The sequence below is a fragment of the Rhipicephalus microplus genome, chromosome 5, assembly GCF_043290135.1.
Source record: "Rhipicephalus microplus isolate Deutch F79 chromosome 5, USDA_Rmic, whole genome shotgun sequence".
Classification (NCBI taxonomy): Eukaryota; Metazoa; Arthropoda; class Arachnida; order Ixodida; family Ixodidae; genus Rhipicephalus; species Rhipicephalus microplus.
In genome coordinates, this window is record NC_134704.1 from 1,557,730 (window position 1) to 1,578,356 (window position 20,627).

At 45.0% G+C, this 20,627-nt stretch overlaps 1 protein-coding gene across 6 annotated transcripts in view; it reads left to right on the forward strand.

Moving 5' to 3' along the window:
• Window positions 1-20,627, forward strand: part of LOC119174040 (intermembrane lipid transfer protein VPS13A) — a 1,344,268-nt gene that overhangs the window by 726,280 nt on the left and 597,361 nt on the right. The window lies entirely within an intron of this gene.

Below are 20,627 nucleotides of genomic sequence, written 5' to 3' on the forward strand. Positions count from 1 at the left end.
CAGTGGAGAAATGCCTTGTGCTGTGATCTTGTGTCCCAAGAAGAAAAGTTCCTGTAAGCCAAATACGCCCTTGTCGTTTAACTTGAGCTCGGATTCCTCAATGCGCTGTAGTACAGTGATCAGGTTGGTCAAGCAGGTTGGTCAAGTGTTCCTTTTCATTTTTCCCAAACACAATGATGTCATCTATATGGAAGAGAACACCAGAGCATCCTTGAAGTATTTGGGACATCATTTGTTGAAATGCAGCGGGGGTGGATGCCAACCCGAAGCACACTCGTTTAAAGCGAAAGAGGCCACTGTGAGTAATGAAAGCGGCCAAACCACGGCTTTCAGGATCAAGCAAAACCTGGTGGTAGGCTGATGCGAGGTAAAGCTTCGAGAAATGAGTTGCTTCAACGAGACTGTGAATGAGTTCTTCGGTGTATGGAGTAGGAAAGCTATCTGTAACTACGGCCTTATTAGGCTCCTGTAAGTCGACACAAACACGAATGCCTCCATCCTTCTTTTGAAGAACAACAATCGGGGAGACCTATTCTGACGCATTGATGCGCTCTATCACATCCAACTGCTCGAGCCAACGAAGTTTATCTGATACCAAAGCTCGGAGTGAAAGGGGAAGGCGGCGCAGTTTTGCTACAGTAGATGGAACTGAGAGCCGAACTTTGACACAAAGCACAAAACCTTTCGCTGGGCTGAGGCTGGAGTCGAAAAGGCTCGCAAACTCATTGTGCAACTCTGCTGGAAGGCATGCAGCTGAAACTGTTTCCTGGCCTGGGGCTTGTACGTTGGTAGCACTGGTAGTTGACCGGGTAGTCTCAAGGCAGCGGAGGGATGAGCCATGAATCTGGAGCTGAAGGGCCTTAATGGCGTCAATACCTAGCAGCGATGTGCCTTGTGAGACAAAGTAGAACAGAATGAACGCTTCACGTTCCTTGTATATGACCGTCGATAGAAAGCATCCTCGCACAGGGATAGGCTGTTTCGAGTAATCTAGCAGCTTCACACGGGGCGCAAGCAGCAGCGTATGGCCGGCGAAATGCCTATCGAAAAGATCACCTTACAGAATGGAAACCGAGGAGCCCGAGTCGATAAGAAATCGTAACAGGGCATGCCCAACTGTTACCTCGACATGAATTCTGGCGCGGCTGGATGGGGTCACCGACAGAATGCTCATAGCTTTGTCGGGGGAATTCTGGTCGCTAAGCTAGTGAACACGAACGCCCTGTTGCTTCTTTCTGCATACTGAACTAAAGTGCCCAATAAGCCCACAGTTATAGCAACCCTGGCCTTTCGCTGGGCAGCGGTATGATGCAGCACGGTGCTGGCGGGAACCGCAACGGTAGCAATAAAAAGATGAAGTGGGTGGGCGCGCACAGGAAGCAGGTTAATGGGTGTCGGGATGCGGGCGTGTTTCAGTACGAGGTGCAGGCAGAGGTGTGTCGCTACGCGAAGGACGGTGGCAGTGTTCATTTCGACATCGGTCATGCGGCGTTGCACGAGAGCTTCTTGATATACGCTGAACGGTGCATGAAGCAATTTCTATAAGGTTCTCACTAGCTTGTTCGATTTGTGATGCTAATTTTATTGCTCCAAAGAACGAAAGGGTGGAACCCTCAAGAAGAAGGCGTTCGCGAATGTGCTGGAACAAGGCCCCTTCAACGAATTAGTCACGAAGCGAATCTTTAGGAGAAGCAAAGGAACATGCAATGGCGAGCGCACGTAGTGCGGCAATGTACTCCTGGACAGACTCCCTTGGGTGCTGAATGCTACGGCGAAAGCGGTGCCTTTCTACGACGACATTGCTTGGACTTGTGAAATGTTGTGTTAAAGTCACTACAGCTTTGTCATAAACTGAAGGCTGAATGGTGGCAGCCTTGCTAGCTTCAGTAAGTTTGTCATCCGCGGTTGACTCACCGATCTGAGAGGCATTTATTGGAAGCAGTAGACTGGAGAAGGCACGTCGACCCTCAACGCCGAGGCTGTGTAACAGCAGGGCCTTGTGACGTTCGGGCCGAAAGTCGGACGCTCCGGAAGCCAGTAGGTAGTTTTCGAAGATTTGGTGCCATTTCGTCCACGGAATGGTAGGGCGGCCGGGTTCAGGCAGGAACAGGGGCGGGGGAGCACGCCCGATGCAGCTCATAGCGTCGAAAATGTGCAGGCGTGGTTACACTCCCCGAAAAAGAGGCACCCTCGTCGCCATTGTTGTATTGTGGCGGAAGCCGCGAAAGAACGACGAAGCGACCACTGTCGTCGATGATCACAAACTAGAACTCAAGTTTTATTCAGAGGTATGCATATATATACAGAAATCACCTGGTGGCAAGTAAAAACAACATAAACTACATGGAAACCAAGACTGAAAACACTACAGTAAGACTTGCCCATCCTAGTGAGTGTGCAAGTGATACCCAGGTGACCAGATGAAGGTTCGTCATGGCAGGCAAATAAAAGTTTGTGATGAGGTCCTGCTCGAACGACTGATAAGTTTTCTCACTGGAACCAGTGTTTTTCTTGTACAAGACGCCCTGTTGCAAAGAAAAGAATGACAATCCACGAGCTATATGCGGGGACAGAGATACATTGCGGCTCTCGAAACATTCAATTAGAGGTTGCAATACAACATCCCCTCGCTGCTTCATAGCTACGTCTTTCATGCTTACGGCTCTAAGAAAAGGGCAGTCGTCTTCAAGGTTCTTAGCGACAGGCTCAACTGGTGTGCGTGACAACGTGTCTGTGTCTTCGTGCGCACGACCCTACTTATACATGATGGTGACGTCATGCTCTTAAAATCGCACGCTCCACCTGTCTAGTCGGCCGAAAGGGTCTCTCAGGTTCGCTAGCCAGCACAGCAAATGATGATCCATCACTACCTTAAATGGGCGTCCGTAGAGGTAAGGTCGAAACTTGGCAAGTGCCCACACAAGGGCTAGGCACTCTTTTTTCGTGTTGCTGTGGTTGGACTTTGGGCATGAATGGGTGCGACTTGTGTAAGCGATTACTTTTTCAACTCCCTCCTGCCGCTGTACGAGTACCTTGCCCAGACCGATCTTACTGGCCTTGGTATGAATTTCTGTCTCGGCTTCCTCGTCAAAGAGCCCAAGAACAGGTGGAGATGCCAGGAGATGCCGCAGATCGGTGAATGCCATTTCTTGTTCGAAGCTCCAAACGAACGCTGTGTGTACTCTGGAGGGTCAAGTCAGGGGTTCGGCAATTTTTCGAAAAATTGCCAATAAAGCATGGGTAGTACGCTCAGAAACAAAGAAACCGCCGAATACTTTTCTTATTGGTAGTAGTTGGGAAAGCTGCTAGTGCAGCTGTTTTCTCACGGTCAGAACGGACACCTTCTACATGCACAACATGGCCAAGGAACTTAAATTTTTTAACCAAAGTGACAATTCTGAGGCTTTAACGTAAGGTTAGTTGATCGTATTGCCTCGAGTACTTGTCTTAGCTGATTCAAATGTTTGGAGAAGGTGGCTGAAAACAGGATTATGTCATCTAGAAGACAAGGCAGCTTTGCCACTCTAAGTCGGCTAACACAGTGTCCATCATGCGCTGGAAGGTAGTTGGTGCAGAGCAGAGACCAAACGGGAGCTCTCTAAATTCGTAGGGACCATCTGTTGTGACAAAGGCTGTTCTTTCGCGGTCGCTCTCATCAACCTCGATTTGCCAACAGTCACTTTTCAAATCAAAGGAAGAAAAATACTTCACTCGTCATTGCCGGTCAAGGGAATCATCAATACGCGGCAGCGAATAAACGTCCTTTTTTCTGACATTTTTTAGCTTTCTGTAATTGACACAAAAACAAAACGTACCGTCTTTCTTCTTGACCAGGACAACTGGTGATGACCACAGGCTGTTAGAAGGCTGAATAACACCATTGTCAATCATTTCTCTCTCTTGCTCCTTGATTGCTTGATTTTCTTTCTGCTAGACACTGCGTGGCTGTTGGTGTGTATGTCGTGCATCATTTAAAATGATTATTTTGTGCTGCATGATTGGCGCCTGACTGGCTTTAGATGATGGAGCAAAACATGCCTGGAATTCAAGTAACAGCTGTCGGAAGGCCTTCTGGTCCTCTTCCGACAGTGCATTGTTGATGTCCATATTTGTTAGGGCTGTTCCATTGGGGCTACTGTCATCACATGCAAAACACTTGATGACGTCCTCCGAGGTATAAGAGTAGGCGACAGCAGTGCCACGGAAAAGATGACGATGTTCATTTGTAAAGTTCGTGATCATAACCTTGCTTTGACCTTTCTTAATCTCAACGATGCCTCATGCCACAGATATTACAAGCGCCAGTAACAGGGAGACATTGCACTCTGCCAGTGTTTCACCATCACCTGTGCCTTCAGAAGTCACCTGGTTCATATTATTTAGAGGCCGGATTTTTAGGCACTAAAGAAGTGTGTTTTAGTTGCCAAAGCAGGCAGGTAAAACACCGTTTTATGTCTTAAAAGTCATGAATATAGGCACAATAAATTTCTACAAAAATTGAAATAGCTTAAGACAAAGACATGGGTGACTTTTATCTACGACAAAAAGAAAAAAAGAAAACGATATTGTTTAAAGTAGCACAAAGACACCAATGATTGAACATAACCATGCATTTCGGGTGTGATTCACAGATTACGGACTTTCGTTTTATTGTCCAGCATTGTGAGTCAAATGTCCACTGTACAATCTCCACTCTCCTGGGTCTCTTCCGTTTCGTCGTGGCTGGGGAAGGCAGCACAGAAGCAAATAACCAGACCACTGATACCCTAGAAGGAAGGGATGCTAGGTCTAATTGCGTAATTTTTCCTGTGTCGGTGAACACCTTAGAGAGCCCCTCACTAGGTTTGGGTATTTCGAGCTGACAAGCGTAATGGATGTACTGGGCACTCAGGATCATGCCTGTTAAGATTTGGAATGCTAGTGTCGGGGAAAAATGATAAATTTCTACTGAATGCCACTTGCCCTTCTCACGGATGTGCGCCCCAAGATGGAGGGAGTGATGTTACAGCAAGGAACGGTCCTGCTTTTACGTTGCTCCTTTACGCTGACATTGGTGCTGTTGGGAGTGTATGAGCGCACAGCCGCTCCAAGGCAGTCTGTCTCGCTTGGCCAGATACCCGACAGATGGCAGCACCTGTCCACTGTTGCTTCCCTTCCATGGCTTCATCGATCGACCAGCCAACCGCAGCCATAGTCGGAAAGCCCTTGCCGCCGCGAGCATTGCGGACGCGCGAGTGTTGTAGCCTTGCCAGCCCCCATGTAGAGCTCTCACGCGCAAGTTCCATAATGCCCAGTCATTAACAAATACTGTTTGTTCATCCGCATTGCCCCTGAGTTCGTCCTCGCCCCAGCCCAGCTCTCACATTTGGTGTGGTCGACATTGAAGGCTGCCTCACCTGTTAACGCTAACCGCCGCCTTTGTCCGCCTTCCCACCATCCCCACCTAGGTGAAAATTCGTAACTGGGAATCTAACTTGTTTGAACAGGTCCCAGTTCAACTGGTTTAAGGAACACATTTCTAGTGGGGACTGCATTCTCAGTTGGCAACTGCGACCAGTTGTCAATTCCCAGTTAGCTACTGGGACTAGTTAGGAATGCATTCCTAAATCGGAATTGAAATATTCTCAGTTAGAAAAAAGCCCGATTCTTTGTTGGTGCCCAAATACACATGCACTGCAGCTAGCTCAAATAAACTTGAATATGGTTATAATTGCCATTATAAGAACATCGAACACTTCAAACGACTCAATTTTTTGTTTAGAAGCTTATCCTTATTTATTAGAATAATACAAAAAATGTTACACTGCGCTGATCGTGCCCCATAGGCAATAGCTGCTGTAGCCGACTCGAACCAAACTGTGGTAGGACATACAGTATAAAGCTTGTTCCTCTAGGCTTTCATGTCCTAAAGTTTTGTGCTGCATAAGATGTATCTGTGCCATTCGCCCGTGAACAACATGGGAGCGTTACTGTAAAATAAGAGGTAATATGTTACATGCATGTTTAAGAAAAGCCATATAAATTTAATAAATATACACAGCAAGCCAGCCTTCTAAAAATTTGCACTACGCATGTTGTTCTGCAGAGATCATGTTCGATTTAATCCGATCTCATTAAGGTCGTTTACCTCAGCGGCAAAAAATATATATATATGGGCAGTAAGGCGGAAGCATCTTTATTTTTACCCAAATTCATGTGCCTATACACAAGCGACAGGCTCAGGAATATTCACTTGCATGGCAAAAAGGGCTATCCATTATGCACTTTTTTTGTCGTGCACACAAATAGTATACTTAATTGTTACTTATAATGTTGTTCAATATACAAGTACTGCACGGAACTGGTTTTCTGCGATATTTTATGACAGCAAATTTGTGAGCACTCCGCACAAGCATTTGTTTACAGTGAAACGTTCCATCGTCTCAACTCTCAAAATATTCTGTGCTGCATCATATATATCCACATCTTCTCAAGGATACTATATAATTAACTAGTACTCGAAGCATATAAGTGATATAATTACCTTCCAACATCTACATCACAGACAATGCAGGCAGTGCACCATTCCTCACACTTTAGATTCATCTTGTCACAGGCGAAAAGAAATATTCTCTGGCTTTCACCGGCAGTTAAAGTATTCCAGAAATGTAGCTGCCAAAGAGTAATTCGACAACATTTAATTTACACACTTTACGACTCGACGTTTCTTTTCAGAAACAGCGCAACTCAGCAGCGCGTTACCGCTTGGTAGCTAGCCCTTGCCACATGTGCAGTACAAAAGTAATGTCGCACTGTATTCTGAAATTTTATATATTCGTTGTTCAGTTTCTTTCGTGCAATAAGTATTGTGGAGTTATGAAATAATTCATATCAGTTTATTTTATGCATAATACTTTTCTTCGGTTACTTTTTACTGCTTCAACATTCAATGTTTTAGCATACGAGATACAGAACTAATATGACGTCTGTCGTTGTAGAGAGGGTGTGCTTGTCATGACCGTGTTTGTGTAGGCAGCATGTCGACGGTCAGCTTAGTGTCAGCTGTAGTAGCTTTTGGCTCTACTCCATATTTTATCGTCGCATGAAATGAAGCAATAACAATAAGGAGCTTTCGAATAGCCTATAGGTTAATTTAACGGGCATTATAGCATTTGCGTACCGGCATCAAATGAGTTTTCAAATAGTGTTGGACCCCGCAAATGCTGACACACGTTCTCAGCAGGTTTGCTCACTGCAAAGGAGCTTTGCGGGCCCTGAGGGCCACACACTATTTCAAATTTCTTGCGGGCGGATCACAAGCACGAATGGTGCTTCACGTTATGATCAATGTATGCGCAGTGGCAGCGACCACACCGCGGCTTGTGGTATGCTATTTGAAAACTCCTTAATGTTAACACAGGTGAGACTGTTTATAACATTTACGTGAAGGTGATGACGTCTAAAGGTGAAAAGATAGCTGTTTTCAGTTCAACTGGTTGTCCTGTTCCTGGCCAGAATCAACTGCTAACTTGAACCGATTGCAATTCGAATCAACTGAGACCAGTTGAGTTGAAACTGATACCAACTGCTAACTGGAACAAGTTGCATCTGGTTGATTCCTGTTGGAATAACTTCCAACAGGAATCAAGTAGGACCAGTCAGTTCCCAACTGGGACAAGCTGATACGAGTTAATACCAGTTAAAACCAGACAAATTCCCAGTTACACATTTTCATCTGGCCACTCAATTTGCGATGCTGCGCTTTTGCCGGTGTAGCTGCTCATTTTCTCGTGTCAACTTCTGTGTTAGGTTAGTATTGTATCACTGCCAAATGCACCGTCTAATGGAGACAATAGGTGCGTTAGCGCCGGGGCTCTGTAAGGAGCATCACGCTAGGCCGAGAGTGTGGAAGGGACTCTGTATTCAGAGAGTGCGCATCAGCACTTAGCAATGGTTACACAATATATTCGTTGTGTGGCATTTTGTGACACATCCCACGAAGCCGAAACTAATCAGAGGTCTATAACTTCAAGATTAGTATCTTTGAATTTATGACATGAATTGCTCAACACCACATCATCTCACCCTAGAAAGGAAAAGAGATGTAAACTTTTGTGTGCTTGTACGGGAGAACATAAATGAAATATACAGAACTAGCGCCACAGTATGCAATCACAGTTGTTTCGAACATTATACAGCGACAAGGCACTGAAACTTTGACATATAGTATGCATGCATCGTAGCGCATGTAGCCGTCCATGAATCCGCTGATAGCACTTTGGCTTGCATTACAACATCGCTCTTGCAAAAGTGGCACAGTTGGTTTCTCGGAAGATGACACACGAGACACTTTCGTTTCTTTTTGTTTCCCTTGCTCGGTTTGTGCCATGTTTTCGCTGCTGTATGCCTGATTATCAGAGTTTGTGAGACGTCATCTGTGCTAGTGATGTTCGCCGCTTCATCTGTGATGAACGAAATGGCGTTGTTTTCGAGTGGATCTGCATGGACCCGAGCCCTCCGGAAATAGTGTATCCTAGCAAGAGGCTCCGTTGTAGCTTCGGCTCTCTGAATAAGATAACTCAGGGGCTCCACCACATTGCTCTGCAATACGTTGTCTTCCTTTAGAACCCAGTACTGATACAAAACACTGGAATTGGCCTTCTTAACCATGTATACCGCGAGCGTGACCGCCTTCATTGTGGGGCCAACAGCTGTAAGGGCTTCACTTCCGTTTTCGGCTATCTCGTGGGTGAAGCTCGTACCGCCGGCAAGAATGATCGAAGCGCCGCCGTCCGATTTTCACGATTCCCAGTGAATCGTCTTGTTGCTGCAATTTGAACTTGGCAATGTTTAACGCTGGAACCTTATCTAGTGAGGCAAATCTAGCTGTACTATTCAAGGAGCTAGAAGGCATTAATTGGATGTAATAGGGCTCAGTGAGGTTAGGAGGACAGATGAGGCCTATACAGTGCTACAGAACGGGCACATCTTTTGCTATCGGGGCTTGGCTGACAGAAGAGAACTGAGAGTGGGGTTCCTTATCCACAGAAACATAGCTGGCAACATAGAGGAATACTATAGCATTAATGAAAGGGTGATAGGTATCGTAATTAAACTCAATAAGAGATACAAGATGAAGGTGATACAGGCTTATGCGCCTACATCCAGCCATGATGACTCGTCAGTTAAAAGCTTCTATGAAGACGTAGAATCGACAATGAGTAAGGTAAAAACACAGTATGCTGTACTGATGAGGGACTTCAATGCAAAAGTAGGAAAGAAACAGGCTGGAAACCAAGCACTAGGAGATAATGGCATTGGTACTAAAAAGCCAGAGGGGAGCCACTAGTAGAATTCGCAGAATGCAATAATTTATGAATTTTGTATACCTTCCACCGAAAGCGAGGGAACCGTAACTGGACATGGAGGAGCCCTAATGGCAAAAATAAGAACGAAATGGACTTTATACTGAGTGGCGCACCCAGGCATCGTGCAAGATGTGGAAGTGCTTGGCAAGGTACGATGCAGTGACCATAGAATGGTACGGTACCGAATTCGCCTAGACTTGAAGAAGGAATGACAGAAACTGATACGCAAGAAGCCACTCAATGAGCTACCTCTGAGAGGGAAAGTACTTGAATTAAGAGTCTCGCTTGAGAACAGGTACTCAGCTCTTATAGAGTAAAACAGCCTGTGTTGTGTTTAGTTGCATACTTTGTATTCCTGTTTCTGTCTCAAACACCCTCACAAAGAAACACCCTCACAACATGAGTATTGCTGACGACATCTCTTTTTTTACAAGAACACCTTGTACTGTCACCCAGTATGTGAGTTGCAATATGCTACCTGTGGCCAAAGCGGCCCCAGCATTCGACAGTTGCGTTGGCATAAAAATTGATCACTGATGGTGGAAATGTTTGTACTGCTGATATTTGCAAAACAAATTTTATTTTTGCGGTTGGTGAAGTATTGGCTGTGGCAGCTTTAACCATGACTTACGTGTTGCGAAGCCATATTGAACACCCCTGTACACAGACACACACACACACACACACAAGCACATACACACACACACACACACACACACACACACATATATATATATATATATATATATATATATATAAAGAACACAAGCGAGTACACGTACGAAAGAGCAATACTTTTATGCCAACGTTTCAGCCGTGGCACGGCCTTCGTCAGGGAATAAAGAGTAGACAAGCAGATGCCCCTTTTAAGGGCCGTTGAAATCACACAATTGATCAGAATAGTGATTAGAAAGTGCGAAAGCAATACCAAAACAACATTGTCAGTATAATTTGATACGAGTATTGAGCAACAATATCGCTGTGGATAACTCAAGATATGAGCGCATAGCTTCAGCGTAGGGCAAATTTTTATGCGTAGGGCAAATTTTTAAAGCAATAAAGCACTTCATAAGCCAAGCGAATATCATGAGCACATGTCACGCACACTGTAAGATACCCGAGGGACAGTAAACAAAATTCAACTGGTAACTGAAGCGTCAAGTTTGATGCCAAACTACTGCATGCGCACATATAATAAATGGAAGCACACACAAAAAATATATATAATCAAACAAATGAGAGAAGAAACGATGGCATGGGTTGGGGGGCATTTAACGCATTCCTGTGATGGACAATGCTACATAGAAAGGAAAGTAACGCGTCCAACGCTTTCGTTGATGCCTGAGTGCAAAGTGTTGAACTTGTTAATGAGATAGGACTCGCGAACTTCTCGGTCATGATGAGTTTTAAACCCGGATTGTAATATTGTGGCTTTGATGTTTTCGAAAGAGTGCCCTGGCATCTGGACATGTTTTGACAGTGGAAGATGAGGAAGGTTAGAAGCATGGGCTCTGTGGTTGTTAAAACGTAACCTGAATGATGTTTCGGTATGCCCAATGTATTGCATACGGCAAGTGGAGCACTCAAGCATGTAGATAACATTAGCGCTGTCGCAAGTGAAGTCTCCGTTGATTTTTAAGGAAAAGTTTGATGCGGTGCTAGTTGCGGTATGAGTACTTGACATGTGCGGGCAAACCTTGCAGCGGGGCTTATTGCAAGGATGGCAACCACTGAAGTTGGACCGATTAATTATTTTCGATGATGTTAATGTATCATGCAGGTTGCGTGATCTGCGGTAAACTACCCTCGATGGTTCCGTAAAAATGTCTTTTAAGTGATCACTTTGTTGCAAGATATTGTGGTGTTTTCTTAGAATATTGGCCACATTAGGAACCGAAGCTGAGTGCGTAAGGATGAGGTTAACACTGTTACGTGAAGTGTTTGCAGATCGTTTGTTGCTTGTGAGCAACTCTTTACGGTCAATGTTGTTAGCCTTCTTGAGGGCGTCGTCTATGATTCCCGATGGGTATCCTTGCCTCGTAAGAGCACCTCGTAGGTCTTCGCAGTTGCGAGCGAAATCATTGTTATCAGAGCAGATGCGTTTAAAGCGAATGGCCTGACTATATGGAATACTGGTTTTGCAGTGTTTTGTGTGACTACTATGGAAGTGAAGATACTGATGTCTATCGGTTGGTTTCCTATATAGTTTGGTCGTCAATTTTCGATTGCACAGTGTCACTGTGACGTCAAGAAAGTTGACACTGGTGTCCGAGTATGAGTGCGAGAATGATATATTTGGATGGGCATTATTATAATCGCTGATGAAAGAAAGAAGCTGGGATTCACCATGATGCCATACTAAAAAAATGTCATCGATAAAACGCTTGTAATAAAAAGGCTTCAAATCGCGGCTGGCAAGAAAATCGCGTTCTAGAGAGCCCATAAAAATATTTGCGTAATTCGGGCCTATTCGTGTGCCCATGGAAGTGCCGCTAACTTGAATGAAGTGTTGTCCGTTGAACTCGAAATTGTTTAGTTCGAGAATTAATTTGAGAAGCGTAGCTAGTGTAGAGGAGTCTATCGATTTGTCGAGGTCAGACTCGTTATACGCTTTTACAACAGCGCGGATACCATCAGAATGGGGAATGTTGGTGTACAAAGAACAAACATCGAGGATCACCAAAAATGACCCATCAGGAATGTCTAAATCAATGATATCATTTAAAAAGTGATTGGTGTCTTTAATGTACGAGGGAAGTGAAACCGGAATAGAAGAAATGAGGGTATCAACGTAGCGTGACAAATTTTCTGTCACCGTACCTATACCAGACACAATCGGTCTACCGGGAATGTTTTCTTTGTGAATTTTGGGTAGGGTGTAGAACCTACCAGCCACCGGGCTTAGTGGAATCAGCGTACGTAATGCAGACTGAGCGATTTTGTTTTCTTTTACAAGATCTGTAACAACATCACTGACAATGCGTTTAAATTCCGCTGTCGGGTCGTCATTTAGGCGCCTGTAGTATGTGGTGTCATCAAGTTGTCTCTGGGCTTCACCAATATAGCTGTCAGCATTCAATACCACTACTGCACCACCTTTATCTGCTGGCTTAATTACTATATCATTGCGGCTAGCCAATGCTTTGATAGCCTGAGCCTCTTTAAAGGTGACGTTATGGCGGAAGGGAAAACGTGTTTTGTACGCTTGAAGTACATCATCCTGTACAGCTCGTATATATAAATCGAGGCATTTATCCCGTTGAGTGGGTGGTGTCCAGTGTTTACCAGATGGTAACGCGGAGTTGGTTTGTTCACTTGGTTGGCGGTTGAAAAAGTACTCGCGCAATCGCATGTTTCTTTCAAAGTTATGAAGATCGGCAATGAGCGTGAATTCATTGTAGCCGCCAGTTGCGGGACAAAAGTTTAAACCTAGCGACAAAACCTTAGATTCTTCAAGACTTAATTGATGACTAGATAAATTCACTATATTAGTAAGTTGCCCGGTATGCTTAGCAGGGTCGGAAACACTTCCATGCGCTTCGGAATACAAAGCAACGGGTATGTTATCCCGAACCATTTTCCTCCGCTTGACATGGTTAATTTCATTCAGCTTTTTCTGCCTGTACAAGTGGAGCTCCTTGTTTTCTTCACTGCTTAGGACATGTGTGGCACGCAGCTGTTTCTCCTTATTAGCTAGAACCTTCGCGGACGATTCATAATGCTTTGAAATGATCTCGGTCAATTCAATAGAAGCTCGTGCTAGCGTGTTGTTCCATTTAGTCAAATGTACACTCGACATTTCAGAAACCGCAGGTTTCAAGGACAGGCATAAGCCTTTAGGCGCAGTGGAAGTAGCAACATACATTTTCATAGTAGATGCATGCAATTCACAGCGCGTACGCTTCTCAATAACTTTACGAATTTTCATGAAATGAACGGATGCATTTAGATAAGCACTCTTACCGAACCTGGTGGTTCCTAGTCAGTTCATTTCATGGGATGGAACATCACGGTGTCCTCGTAAGTTGTACCTCGACTGAGGCATCGTGGCATTTCTGTTGATTGATGTGGGAGCTGGTCCGCGCGGCCCAGAATGTTGCGGCGGGTCGGATGATGTGTCGCGGTCAGGTAAATTCCGCAATCTTGTTCGGCCATTTTGGATCGTTGCAGCACCAGGCATCCTCCGGGGCTGTACGGTAGACGGTCTTTTAGGGCCGCTTGTAGTGGAAGTGCGATGTGAGGACACATTCGGCGCACAGTCAGTCCACATAGACGACCCCATATCTTTGGGGTTGTTGAAACATAATTGTCTAATATGGCATGCTAGCAGTGCGACACCCTCGAAACTTAGATGAAGTCCATCGGCTGCTAGAACATGGCTCGGAGGTAGCCATTCAAACTGGTGGTCCAAATAGGACACAAGTCTAGATCTTCGGCAAAAAACTCGAAGAAGGTGGTTGAAGTGACCCGCCTCCTTGTTGCAGTGACGAACCAAAGGTAGGTTAAAGCTCCCTCGACGACGATTCGTGGACCTTGGTAAAATCAAGCTTGCGTATATCCGCTTTATACATGGACGGGTGCTGGCGATGAAGCCAAGCACGTCCCTGTATCTTTCAAACGCAACACGTCCTGAGCACGAAGTCAAGTCATTTGTGCCCACATGAAGGATAAGGGTTTCTGTTGATTGTGGGACGAAGTCCAACAGCGAAAGAATGTCGTTGATCAAGGCACCACTTTGAGTGACGAAAGCGGGCGTTCCATCGATGAGCGGATCAAAATACTGGTGAAGATATTTGGCTTGGGAATCGCCCAATAAAACAGTGGATACGGATCCCTTGGGGAATTTCCCCACGATGCTCTTCGTCGTGACTTTTCCAGAACCCATAGTCGTGAATATTCAGCAGGAAGTTCAAGGGGTCTGGTACGTATAAAGAACACAAGCGAGTACACGTACGAAAGAGCAATACTTTTATGCCAACGTTTCAGCCGTGGCACGGCCTTCGTCAGGGAATAAAGAGTAGACAAGCAGATGCCCCTTTTAAGGGCCGTTGAAATCACACAATTGATCAGAATAGTGATTAGAAAGTGCGAAAGCAATACCAAAACAACATTGTCAGTATAATTTGATACGAGTATTGAGCAACAATATCGCTGTGGATAACTCAAGATATGAGCGCATAGCTTCAGCGTAGGGCAAATTTTTATGCGTAGGGCAAATTTTTAAAGCAATAAAGCACTTCATAAGCCAAGCGAATATCATGAGCACATGTCACGCACACTGTAAGATACCCGAGGGACAGTAAACAAAATTCCCCAAGGGGGGAAATTCCCCAAGGGATCCGTATCCACTGTTTTATTGGGCGATTCCCAAGCCAAATATCTTCACCAGTATTTTGATCCGCTCATCGATGGAACGCCCGCTTTCGTCACTCAAAGTGGTGCCTTGATCAACGACATTCTTTCGCTGTTGGACTTCGTCCCACAATCAACAGAAACCCTTATCCTTCATGTGGGCACAAATGACTTGACTTCGTGCTCAGGACGTGTTGCGTTTGAAAGATACAGGGACGTGCTTGGCTTCATCGCCAGCACCCGTCCATGTATAAAGCGGATATACGCAAGCTTGATTTTACCAAGGTCCACGAATCGTCGTCGAGGGAGCTTTAACCTACCTTTGGTTCGTCACTGCAACAAGGAGGCGGGTCACTTCAACCACCTTCTTCGAGTTTTTTGCCGAAGATCTAGACTTGTGTCCTATTTGGACCACCAGTTTGAATGGCTACCTCCGAGCCATGTTCTAGCAGCCGATGGACTTCATCTAAGTTTCGAGGGTGTCGCACTGCTAGCATGCCATATTAGACAATTATGTTTCAACAACCCCAAAGATATGGGGTCGTCTATGTGGACTGACTGTGCGCCGAATGTGTCCTCACATCGCACTTCCACTACAAGCGGCCCTAAAAGACCGTCTACCGTACAGCCCCGGAGGATGCCTGGTGCTGCAACGATCCAAAATGGCCGAACAAGATTGCGGAATTTACCTGACCGCGACACATCATCCGACCCGCCGCAACATTCTGGGCCGCGCGGACCAGCTCCCACATCAATCAACAGAAATGCCACGATGCCTCAGTCGAGGTACAACTTACGAGGACACCGTGATGTTCCATCCCATGAAATGAACTGACTAGGAACCACCAGGTTCGGTAAGAGTGCTTATCTAAATGCATCCGTTCATTTCATGAAAATTCGTAAAGTTATTGAGAAGCGTACGCGCTGTGAATTGCATGCATCTACTATGAAAATGTATGTTGCTACTTCCACTGCGCCTAAAGGCTTATGCCTGTCCTTGAAACCTGCGGTTTCTGAAATGTCGAGTGTACATTTGACTAAATGGAACAACACGCTAGCACGAGCTTCTATTGAATTGACCGAGATCATTTCAAAGCATTATGAATCGTCCGCGAAGGTTCTAGCTAATAAGGAGAAACAGCTGCGTGCCACACATGTCCTAAGCAGTGAAGAAAACAAGGAGCTCCACTTGTACAGGCAGAAAAAGCTGAATGAAATTAACCATGTCAAGCGGAGGAAAATGGTTCGGGATAACATACCCGTTGCTTTGTATTCCGAAGCGCATGGAAGTGTTTCCGACCCTGCTAAGCATACCGGGCAACTTACTAATATAGTGAATTTATCTAGTCATCAATTAAGTCTTGAAGAATCTAAGGTTTTGTCGCTAGGTTTAAACTTTTGTCCCGCAACTGGCGGCTACAATGAATTCACGCTCATTGCCGATCTTCATAACTTTGAAAGAAACATGCGATTGCGCGAGTACTTTTTCAACCGCCAACCAAGTGAACAAACCAACTCCGCGTTACCATCTGGTAAACACTGGACACCACCCACTCAACGGGATAAATGCCTCGATTTATATATACGAGCTGTACAGGATGATGTACTTCAAGCGTACAAAACACGTTTTCCCTTCCGCCATAACGTCACCTTTAAAGAGGCTCAGGCTATCAAAGCATTGGCTAGCCGCAATGATATAGTAATTAAGCCAGCAGATAAAGGTGGTGCAGTAGTGGTATTGAATGCTGACAGCTATATTGGTGAAGCCCAGAGACAACTTGATGACACCACATACTACAGGCGCCTAAATGACGACCCGACAGCGGAATTTAAACGCATTGTCAGTGATGTTGTTACAGATCTTGTAAAAGAAAACAAAATCGCTCAGTCTGCATTACGTACGCTGATTCCACTAAGCCCGGTGGCTGGTAGGTTCTACACCCTACCCAAAATTCACAAAGAAAACATTCCCGGTAGACCGATTGTGTCTGGTATAGGTACGGTGACAGAAAATTTGTCACGCTACGTTGATACCCTCATTTCTTCTATTCCGGTTTCACTTCCCTCGTACATTAAAGACACCAATCACTTTTTAAATGATATCATTGATTTAGACATTCCTGATGGGTCATTTTTGGTGATCCTCGATGTTTGTTCTTTGTACACCAACATTCCCCATTCTGATGGTATCCGCGCTGTTGTAAAAGCGTATAACGAGTCTGACCTCGACAAATCGATAGACTCCTCTACACTAGCTACGCTTCTCAAATTAATTCTCGAACTAAACAATTTCGAGTTCAACGGACAACACTTCATTCAAGTTAGCGGCACTTCCATGGGCACACGAATAGGCCCGAATTACGCAAATATTTTTATGGGCTCTCTAGAACGCGATTTTCTTGCCAGCCGCGATTTGAAGCCTTTTTATTACAAGCGTTTTATCGATGACATTTTTTTAGTATGGCATCATGGTGAATCCCAGCTTCTTTCTTTCATCAGCGATTATAATAATGCCCATCCAAATATATCATTCTCGCACTCATACTCGGACACCAGTGTCAACTTTCTTGACGTCACAGTGACACTGTGCAATCGAAAATTGACGACCAAACTATATAGGAAACCAACCGATAGACATCAGTATCTTCACTTCCATAGTAGTCACACAAAACACTGCAAAACCAGTATTCCATATAGTCAGGCCATTCGCTTTAAACGCATCTGCTCTGATAACAATGATTTCGCTCGCAACTGCGAAGACCTACGAGGTGCTCTTACGAGGCAAGGATACCCATCGGGAATCATAGACGACGCCCTCAAGAAGGCTAACAACATTGACCGTAAAGAGTTGCTCACAAGCAACAAACGATCTGCAAACACTTCACGTAACAGTGTTAACCTCATCCTTACGCACTCAGCTTCGGTTCCTAATGTGGCCAATATTCTAAGAAAACACCACAATATCTTGCAACAAAGTGATCACTTAAAAGACATTTTTACGGAACCATCGAGGGTAGTTTACCGCAGATCACGCAACCTGCATGATACATTAACATCATCGAAAATAATTAATCGGTCCAACTTCAGTGGTTGCCATCCTTGCAATAAGCCCCGCTGCAAGGTTTGCCCGCACATGTCAAGTACTCATACCGCAACTAGCACCGCATCAAACTTTTCCTTAAAAATCAACGGAGACTTCACTTGCGACAGCGCTAATGTTATCTACATGCTTGAGTGCTCCACTTGCCGTATGCAATACATTGGGCATACCGAAACATCATTCAGGTTACGTTTTAACAACCACAGAGCCCATGCTTCTAACCTTCCTCATCTTCCACTGTCAAAACATGTCCAGATGCCAGGGCACTCTTTCGAAAACATCAAAGCCACAATATTACAATCCGGGTTTAAAACTCATCATGACCGAGAAGTTCGCGAGTCCTATCTCATTAACAAGTTCAACACTTTGCACTCAGGCATCAACGAAAGCGTTGGACGCGTTACTTTCCTTTCTATGTAGCATTGTCCATCACAGGAATGCGTTAAATGCCCCCCAACCCATGCCATCGTTTCTTCTCTCATTTGTTTGATTATATATATTTTTTGTGTGTGCTTCCATTTATTATATGTGCGCATGCAGTAGTTTGGCATCAAACTTGACGCTTCAGTTACCAGTTGAATTTTGTTTACTGTCCCTCGGGTATCTTACAGTGTGCGTGACATGTGCTCATGATATTCGCTTGGCTTATGAAGTGCTTTATTGCTTTAAAAATTTGCCCTACGCATAAAAATTTGCCCTACGCTGAAGCTATGCGCTCATATCTTGAGTTATCCACAGCGATATTGTTGCTCAATACTCGTATCAAATTATACTGACAATGTTGTTTTGGTATTGCTTTCGCACTTTCTAATCACTATTCTGATCAATTGTGTGATTTCAACGGCCCTTAAAAGGGGCATCTGCTTGTCTACTCTTTATTCCCTGACGAAGGCCGTGCCACGGCTGAAACGTTGGCATAAAAGTATTGCTCTTTCGTACGTGTACTCGCTTGTGTTCTTTATACGTACCAGACCCCTTGAACTTCCTGCTGAATATTCACGACTATGGGTTCTGGAAAAGTCACGACGAAGAGCATCGTGGGGAAATTCCCCAAGGGATCCGTATCCACTGTTTTATTGGGCGATTCCCAAGCCAAATATCTTCACCAGTATTTTGATCCGCTCATCGATGGAACGCCCGCTTTCGTCACTCAAAGTGGTGCCTTGATCAACGACATTCTTTCGCTGTTGGACTTCGTCCCACAATCAACAGAAACCCTTATCCTTCATGTGGGCACAAATGACTTGACTTCGTGCTCAGGACGTGTTGCGTTTGAAAGATACAGGGACGTGCTTGGCTTCATCGCCAGCACCCGTCCATGTATAAAGCGGATATACGCAAGCTTGATTTTACCAAGGTCCACGAATCGTCGTCGAGGGAGCTTTAACCTACCTTTGGTTCGTCACTGCAACAAGGAGGCGGGTCACTTCAACCACCTTCTTCGAGTTTTTTGCCGAAGATCTAGACTTGTGTCCTATTTGGACCACCAGTTTGAATGGCTACCTCCGAGCCATGTTCTAGCAGCCGATGGACTTCATCTAAGTTTCGAGGGTGTCGCACTGCTAGCATGCCATATTAGACAATTATGTTTCAACAACCCCAAAGATATGGGGTCGTCTATGTGGACTGACTGTGCGCCGAATGTGTCCTCACATCGCACTTCCACTACAAGCGGCCCTAAAAGACCGTCTACCGTACAGCCCCGGAGGATGCCTGGTGCTGCAACGATCCAAAATGGCCGAACAAGATTGCGGAATTTACCTGACCGCGACACATCATCCGACCCGCCGCAACATTCTGGGCCGCGCGGACCAGCTCCCACATCAATCAACAGAAATGCCACGATGCCTCAGTCGAGGTACAACTTACGAGGACACCGTGATGTTCCATCCCATGAAATGAACTGACTAGGAACCACCAGGTTCGGTAAGAGTGCTTATCTAAATGCATCCGTTCATTTCATGAAAATTCGTAAAGTTATTGAGAAGCGTACGCGCTGTGAATTGCATGCATCTACTATGAAAATGTATGTTGCTACTTCCACTGCGCCTAAAGGCTTATGCCTGTCCTTGAAACCTGCGGTTTCTGAAATGTCGAGTGTACATTTGACTAAATGGAACAACACGCTAGCACGAGCTTCTATTGAATTGACCGAGATCATTTCAAAGCATTATGAATCGTCCGCGAAGGTTCTAGCTAATAAGGAGAAACAGCTGCGTGCCACACATGTCCTAAGCAGTGAAGAAAACAAGGAGCTCCACTTGTACAGGCAGAAAAAGCTGAATGAAATTAACCATGTCAAGCGGAGGAAAATGGTTCGGGATAACATACCCGTTGCTTTGTATTCCGAAGCGCATGGAAGTGTTTCCGACCCTGCTAAGCATACCGGGCAACTTACTAATATAGTGAATTTATCTAGTCATCAATTAAGTCTTGAAGAATCTAAGGTTTTGTCGCTAGGTTTAAACTTTTGTCCCGCAACTGGCGGCTACAATGAATTCACGCTCATTGCCGATCTTCATAACTTTGAAAGAAACATGCGATTGCGCGAGTACTTTTTCAACCGCCAACCAAGTGAACAAACCAACTCCGCGTTACCATCTGGTAAACACTGGACACCACCCACTCAACGGGATAAATGCCTCGATTTATATATACGAGCTGTACAGGATGATGTACTTCAAGCGTACAAAACACGTTTTCCCTTCCGCCATAACGTCACCTTTAAAGAGGCTCAGGCTATCAAAGCATTGGCTAGCCGCAATGATATAGTAATTAAGCCAGCAGATAAAGGTGGTGCAGTAGTGGTATTGAATGCTGACAGCTAT